Here is an 8695-nt window from a genome sequence, read left to right as displayed (position 1 = left end):
CAATCTAGCAGACTCCATGGTTCAACTTAAGCATAATGCACAAACCTCAAAACACAAGTGCTTCTCCTTTGTTCAAGAATCTTCCGTATCATAACTGTCCAAACTTTTTTTCTAGTTGAATTGCCATTTTTTTACTTTATGCTTTACAAAGCACAATTCCATGAATCATAAAAAAGATTAAGGGCTTCTTTAATTCAAAGGATTCTCAAAGGAATTTTGGAGGATTCTAATCCTTAGGAATTTTTCCTATCTTGGTTGTTTGATTCGTAGGATTGTAAACCATATAAATTTTTCCATAGGATTCATTTGCACTAGATTTCATAGGAAACATCTCATCCACTCAAACCTTTTTGAAAGAATCATGCGTTTTTTCTATGCACAATCAAACACTCGTACAATCCTGTAGTATTCAAGATGACATTCCCCTCCAATCCCATGTTTTTCCTATTCTCGTGTTTTGGAAATCCTACGAATCAAAGAGGCCCTAGCTTTTTGTAAAAACTAATTGATTTTGAATGAGATGAACTATAAGAATTAAACGGAGGTCTACATCAGGCATATATGACTCATAGCTTACATGCTATAGTGTGGTATTTATTCATAATTTGGTTGCCAAATCTGATGCGTGTAATGCACGTGTACCTTACTAGTACTTTGAGTATGTGCAAAACATGTAAATTAGAATTCCAATGGCATGCTACACAATGTCTCTCTTACAGCCAGGTGGCACATGTGGAGGCGTTGTCGCGACCTCCTTGTGTGGATTGATCACAGTGACGTGCTGCTGGTTCCAGAAGAATGTACTCGTCCTCTCTGAGGCACACTGTCGGTATATGCACAAAGCGAAGATGTGCACGCACACCACACACACACACTCATTCCCTCGCACGCACACGTGGGTACACGGGGGGGGGGGGGCGCATTTTTGTATGAAGATCCACCCCATGTGATAATTTGACGCATGTAAAGTCCTTCACTTCATTGATGGTCAATTAATACAGCGTGTGAAAATTGAGTGGACATGAGGGTGGAAGAAAGACATTACTACTCCACTGCGCGCATGCGAGTTGCTACTTCCATTGGTCTTCTTCGTTTTTTGTGCCAATTTTTGACCATATTTGTAAGTAACATAATATTTATGCATGTCATAAAAAGTGGCACAAAAAAAGGGGGCCAATAAACCAGGATGCAGGCAGCATGATCAATTTTTGCCAGGGCTACTGTTGGTGGCCTTTGTATTTAAATATGGACGGAGTGGAGTAGTACTATCTTTATCTTAGCCTCGTAGGGCTCTCCTAGCGCCTAGGCTCGCCTCCCTGCCTCGCCCACCGGATCCTGCCATGGAGGATCCCGCGGGCTGCCCTCTCGCTCTGGCCCGCAGCACTTCCGCCTTTGAGCGAAACCCACATGTGTTTTAGAGGGGATCCATTGCTCTGGAATCATAGATCGGTGGCACCGGAGGACATGCCATGGCTGCGTTTCAGGTGGTGGGCAGCAAGGGAAAATCGGATCAAGAAAGCGTTGCATCGATTGGAGAGAAGTTCCAAGGAGCTGCGCCTGGCGCAGCACAAGGCGGAGGCGCAAGTCGATCTCAGGGGAGAGATGCTGAGGGATGTCAGCATCTGGCAGCATCGCGTTGATTTCGAGCTAGGGCTAATGGTAGAGATCACACTCACGGAGTCCACTGCGAAGGAAAGAACGTGCATGCCTGCGCAATGGCATGAGCAGCCGGTGCAACTGTTCAAATGGGTGGTAGGAGAAGCCAAATCCCGGGACCAGTTGCGGCGGCGCCGCTGGGCATGCAACGTAGGCGAGGTGAGCTGCCCTCCTTCCCCACCAGCGATGCAGTGACCTAGTCGGTTGCTACTGCAGTGAACTTGCAACGCCATGTAGGTTTGCAACCTTGACAATCGCTCCATCAATATGTATTGTATTCTGAAAGTGCAACTATCCCTAGGTGGTTTTGGTATTTCCTAACAACATATAGATCACTGAGCTAATGCTATTCCAAGATTAATATTTCAGGAAAAGCTCAATGAATGGCATGACATGGATGAGGAATGTGGACCCCTCAAAATATTAAGGACAAAAAGATTGGCTCAAGCTCAAAGCTCAAGACTCTACATTTTATATTTTAGTGATCCAAGATCACATTGAGTCTATAGGAAAAGCCAATACTATCAAGGAGGGATGAGGTGTTGTTTAATGAGGTTCTTGCTTCATAGTGCTTAGTGATATGCTCCAAAACCCTCAACTACCTTCCCACATCCACATATGACCTAAACCAAAAGTCAAACTCGGCCCTACTGATTCTTTCTATCCAGCGCCACTGAGTTTCAAATGTCATAGCCACCGCCACAAACCCTAGGCAAATCGGTCTCACCGATAGGGATTTCGGTCACACCGAGATGGGGTTGTAATCTCTCCGTTTCCCTTCGTAACGTTTCGGTCCTACCGAGATGAGCGATTGGTCCCACCGAGATTGCAATGTAAACTCTCTGTTTCTCTTTTGTAACATTTCGGTCCCACCGAAATGAGCGATCGGTCCCACCGAGTTTACCTGACCAACTCTCTGGTTAGCTTATTACCAAAATCGGTCCCACCGAGTTTGTGTAATCGGTCACACCGAGATTACGTTATGCCCTAACCCTAACCATATCGGTCCTACCGAGTTGCATCTCAGTCCCACCGAAAATCCTAACGGTCACTAGGTTTGCTAAATCGGTCCGACCGAGTTTTTCACTTCGGTCTCACCGAGATTGGTAAATTGTGTGTAACGGTTAGTTTTTGTGTGGAGGCTATATATACCCCTCCACCCACTCTTCATTCGGAGAGAGAGCCATCAGAACATACCTACACTTCCAATACACATTTTCTGAGAGAGAACCACCTACTCATGTTTTGAGGCCAAGATATTCCATTCCTACCATATGAATCTTGATCTCTAGCCTTCCTAAGTTGCTTTCCACTCAAATCTTCTTTCCACCAAATCCATATTCTGTGAGAGAGAGTTGAGTGTTGGGGAGACTATCATTTGAAGCACAAGAGCAAGGAGTTCATCATCAACACACCATTTGTTACTTCTTGGAGAGTGGTGTCTCCTAGATTGGCTAGGTGTCACTTGGGAGCCTCCGACAAAGATTGTGGAGTTGAACCAAGGAGTTTGTAAGGGCAAGTAGATCGCCTACTTCATGAAGATCTACCGCTAGTGAGGCAAGTCCTTCGTGGGCGATGGCCATGATGGGATAGACAAAGTTGCTTCTTCATGGACCCTTCGTGGGTGGAGCCCTCCGTGGACTCGCGCAACCGTTACCCTCCGTGGGTTGAAGTCTCCATCAACGTGGATGTACGATAGCACCACCTATCGGAACCATGACAAAAACATCCGTGTCTCCAATTGCGTTTGAATTCTCCAAACCCTTCCCTTTACATTCTTGCAAGTTGCATGCTTTACTTTTCGCTGCTCATAGACTCTTTGCATGCTTGCTTGAATTGTGTTAAGATTGCTTGACTTGTGATAAGATAGCTAAAATCTGCCAAAGACTAAAATTGGGAAAAGGATAGATCTTGATTTGGTCAAGTAGTCTAATCACCCCCCTCTAGATATACTTTCGATCCTACAAGTGGTATCAGAGCTTTGGTCTCCATTTGCTTTGATTTCCATAGCTTTTGGTGGTCATAGACTTGGTTTCACAACCTAGGAGAGTATGGCGTCTAGCGAGGGAAATTATCACCGTAGAGGTCCTTACTTTGATGGTACAAATTTTGCTAGTTGGAAGCATAAGATGAAAATGCATATTCTTGGACATAACCCCGCCGTTTGGGCTATTATGTGTTGGCTTGCAAGGTGAATTCTTTGATGGGAGAGAACCGAATCGTGAAGCTACCACGGATGAGTTGAAGATGCTACAATACAATGCTCAAGCTTGTGATATCCTCTTCAACGGATTATGCCCCGAAGAATTCAACAAAATCAGCCGTCTTGAGAATGCAAAGGAAATTTGGGATACTTTGATTGATATGCATGAAGGTACCGACTCCGTCAAGGAATCGAAGTTGGATGTGCTTCAAAGTCAACTTGACAAGTTCAAAATGAAGGATGGTGAAGGTGTCGCTGAAATGTACTCTAGGCTTGCTCTTATCACAAACGAGATTGCCGGCTTAGGAAGTGAAGAGATGACCGACAAATTCATCATCAAGAAGATCCTAAGAGCCTTGGATGGAAAATACGATACCGTATGCACATTGATCCAAATGATGCCAAATTACAAAGATCTCAAGCCAACGGAAGTCATTGGAAGAATTGTTGCTCATGAGATGTCACTCAAGGATAAGGAGGAGCTCCATAACAAGTCAAGTGGTGCTTACAAAGCCTCATGTGAAGTTTCCACATCATCAAGTGAGAAACAAACCTTCAATGAAGAATTGAGCCTAATGGTGAAGAACTTTAAGAAGTTCTACAAGAGTAGAAGCAAGGAAAGAAGTTCCAAGTCAAGGTCCTACAATGACAAAAGATCTTCTAGTTGAGAGCGAAACTGCTACAATTGTGGAAGACCCGAACACTACTCCAATGAGTGTACGGCTCCCCACAAGAGAAGAGAAGATTCTCCCAAAAGAAGGAGTAGAAGAGAAGAATCACCATCAAGGGAGAGAAGGAGTAGGGATGATTGATATGAATGAAGACACCCTCGGAGAAGCAAGGATTCGGAAAGGAAGGACAAGTCATCAAGGAGCTACACAAAACGAAGACATGAAGCTCATGTTGGTGAATGGGTATCCGGCTCCGACTCCGACAATGACTCCAAGAGAAGCTATCACTCCGACTCTGAATATACTCAAGATGAAGGTGTTGCCGGACTAGCACTTGTGTCAACCAACTCCTACGGCATATTTGATTCACCAAATGAAGGAATTGGAAGATGCTTCATGGCCAAAGGTCCAAAGGTATCACACCCCGAGTATGTTGATTTCAATAGTGATGAAGATGACTTGTTAGGTGATGATGAGTTACTTGTTGACAACTATAGTGATGAATACTATGATGAAACGAATGACAATGATAAGGAGAAGATTGAGTCTCTAACTAAAGAACTGAACACTCTTAAGTTAGCTCATGAAACTATCTTAGGGGATCATCGAGAACTTTTAAGGACTCATGAGAAATTATGTTTTGAAAAGCTCAACCTTGAGCAAGAGCATGAGTTCTTAAAGGCAATCAATGATGATCTTTGCAAGAAAAGTTCTTCTTACATTGCCAAGCGTTTACTCTTATCCACTTACATGCCTCAAGTCAAGTCTAGTAACAAGAACAAGAAAGATTCTTCCTCTAGTAGTAACAATAATCATGCTAAATCCAATGTTGTTGCTTCTAGTAGTTCTCTTGATTCCACTAATGATTCTCTTAGCCAAGTTACACTTGAGAAAGAAAATAGCTTATTGAAGGGAATTATAGAGAAAGGTGTTTACAAGAGCCTTGCCGGGAGTAAGCAATTCGAGGAAATTGTACGCAAGCAAGGAAGGCACCGGAAGAATCAAGGTATTGGTTTTGAACGAAAGTTCAATGCCAATGGAGTTGAGTGGGAAGAAGATCAATACCCCAAGACGAAGTTTGTTCCTCAACAAGAGAAGTATGATCCTACTTCATCCAAAGGGACACAAGCTCAAGATGATCTTCCACCACAAGACCACAAGAAAAAAAGGCAAGGACAAGCTTCAAGAGGAAATTGATGCATTTGAAGAAGCTCCTAAGGCCTTGGTCAAGTGGGTTACCAAGACTACATCAAGTTCCACTTCATCAAGTACAACTACAACTCCGAGGATTCCCATCAAGATGGTGTGGATCCCGAAGAAAAAGAACTAGAGAGTTCTTGAGGGTGACTCCGCCAATATACTTCACTCTTATCATTTTGGCAAGAACAAGTGCAATCAACTTCCACATCTTGCACTAGTTCAAGGAGTCACAAACCCTCTTTTTGGTAAGACAAGGGACAAGGTAACCTAAAGCTTTCATAGACATCATCTCGTGTGTGCATCACTCTATGTCTATGGATACCCTTGTTTGTTCCTTGTGGGACTAACCCGTGTAGGTATTGAAAGTGCAACTCACTCCAAAGGATAGCTCCAAATGATCTACATCAACATAGAGCATCCACATATTCAACACCTACATGAAGTCATCATCGACAAAACCCAAGGTTAGTTCATCCCTCTTAGGGGGATCTCACATCTAGGGGGAGCTTTACTCTAACAATAGAGTTAAATCAACTCTAATGGTGTGAACACAACAACGCTTTATGTAAAAGTGGTAACCCCACTTGTGCTTAAATGATGAGTATGACCTATGATCAAATGTTCTCATTTGACTCCTAAGTCAATATACTCATATATAGATGACCTAGTCATCGCCAATTGCTTGATAGATGCTAGAATTGTTTGTGCATGCTTTGCCACATATTTCATTTGCCATTTTATTGTGTGAGCATGTTGGTTGCATAATTTACTCATTTGAGGACATCCACTTATTGTTTTGATTGATTGGTTTCCTTTTCTTTTGGCCAAATGGATGGACAAGAATGCCTAAGAACTTTCTCTAGCTATCTATGCTTTTCTCGTCTCAAACTCTATTCATGCTGCATCACAAAATTTAATCAAGTCAGATTCGAACCACTCTGTGTGAGGAGCACTCGGAGTCCCCGATTTGTCATAGACTTAAACTTCCAAAACTTCTTTGTGCGTTTCGGTATGACCGATTCACCCATTCTGGTCATACCGAGATCACTAAGTCGATCTAGGTTTTCTACCTCGATGCAACCGATTCGAACCTTTTGGTCACACCGAGTTTCAGTAACTGCTTGCAGTTATGAATCTCGGTGCCACCGAGTTGTTCCACTCGGTCACACCGACAGGGTCGAGCTATATATACCCACGGGTCAAATTTTGGAAAACTTTCCGAACCTCCTCGACCCGCGCTTAGCCCGCTCTGCCTCCAGGGTCTCCGGATCGTCTTCCTCGTCGCCAGCCGCTGGTCTCCGCCGCCGTCAACGGGAATCAACCCTGCCGTTGCCACTGTAGCGAGTTCATCACTGAACTAGGGTATGAACTCGATCACTGTGCTATCCCTATCTGATTCCTAGCACATTGTGTTCTCCATGTATCTTTCCATGATTGAGATCATTCTTATCCAGTCAAAACACTCTGTAGTTTAGTCGTGAATTGAAAATTTAGGGTTAGGTTTCCGCTGAAACCATCTCGGACCCACCGAGTTGTGGAACTCGGTACCACCGATTCGGCTCAGGCCATTGCACATGTAATTTTCGGTCTGACCGAGAATTGCAAATCGGTGTGACCGAGTTCAGGACTTTGTGAAACCCTAGCAGTCTCGGTGCCACCGAACTATGACTCGGTCTGACCGAGTTCACTAGTTTAGGTTCCAACAGCTACTTCGGTATCACCGAGTTTACAAATCGGTTAATCCGAAATGCTTTCTGTGGAAAACTAAAACTAAGTTTTTGACTCATTCTTTTGCAAAAACCTCTGCATTTTGTGATGCTCATCCACTCTATCTCATCTATATCTATTCACAGGGTCTGCTGTCAGTGTTTGCAATATGTTTGATCAGAGTGACAACCAGAACAGGTCAGAGGAGCAGGTTCACCTGAGTGAGGGCACTAGTCCCTCTAGCAGTTCAGATGATGGTAGCAGGAGCACCCCAAGCAACTTACCCAAAGCTGCCACCAGGGCCAGAAAGAAGAAGACCTCTGAATCTGAGGATGGAGACTATGTGGAAGTTGAGGATGAGGCCACTTCCAAGAAGAAAGTGGTTAAGAAGGAATATAGCACTGCTGCTGCCACCAAGCCAGGCATGAAGCAAAAGGTTCCTGCAAAGAGAATTCCAATGTCTAAGGCCAGAGCATCTACTCAAGTCCCTTTGGAATCTGAACCCAAAGAGGCTGCAGAAGGGAAGAAGAGGAAGGAGAGGGTCAAAAAGACCACTGCTAGAGTGCTTGGGAGATCCTCAATCATGAGAGATTCTGAATAAGAAGAGGAAGAAGATGCTGCACCAGCACCCAAAGCTCAGAAGCTTATGGGTGATGCCATCAGGGCAGGGGTTGTTCCATCTAAGCCTAAGACAGCTCCAAAGGCTGCTGCTCCAGCTCCAAAGACAAAACCAAAGAGGAGCACCAGGAACATCCCTGCTGAGGAAAAGAACAAGGCCCCAGTGCCTGAAGCTAAAATGGAAGAAGAAGATGATGAGTCACATGTATTGAGGAAGCTGAAGCCAAAAATCCCAGATCACAGTGATGCTCATCCAGTAGCTGAGAACATGAAGATAAGGAAGGACTCAGGTCTGAGGCTATGGAGAGAGTCAGATCCATATGCCACCAGGAGAAGGACTGCTATGGGCTACAAGTTCCATACAAAGGAACAACATGACTTCTATGAGACAGTGTTGCTTGACAAGAAGCCCATAGTGTGTGACATGAGATGGGTCGACTGGGACTACATCAAGGAGAATGAGGATCACTATCCAGGTGTACATGAAGTTTCAAGGCTTGTGGAGTCGATGAGTTTATGGCTCAGAAGCTCACAAAATGGAATGATGAGCTCATCATGCAGTTCTACTCCACAACTCATTTCTACCCAGATGGAAGGATTGTTTGGATGTCTGAAGGTACGAGGTACCAGTCCACGGTTG

Source organism: Triticum urartu, chromosome 6A (assembly GCF_056163025.1).
Source record: "Triticum urartu cultivar PI428250 chromosome 6A, HENAU_Tu73, whole genome shotgun sequence".
Lineage (NCBI taxonomy): Eukaryota > Viridiplantae > Streptophyta > Magnoliopsida > Poales > Poaceae > Triticum > Triticum urartu.
This window is presented reverse-complemented; position numbering follows the sequence as displayed.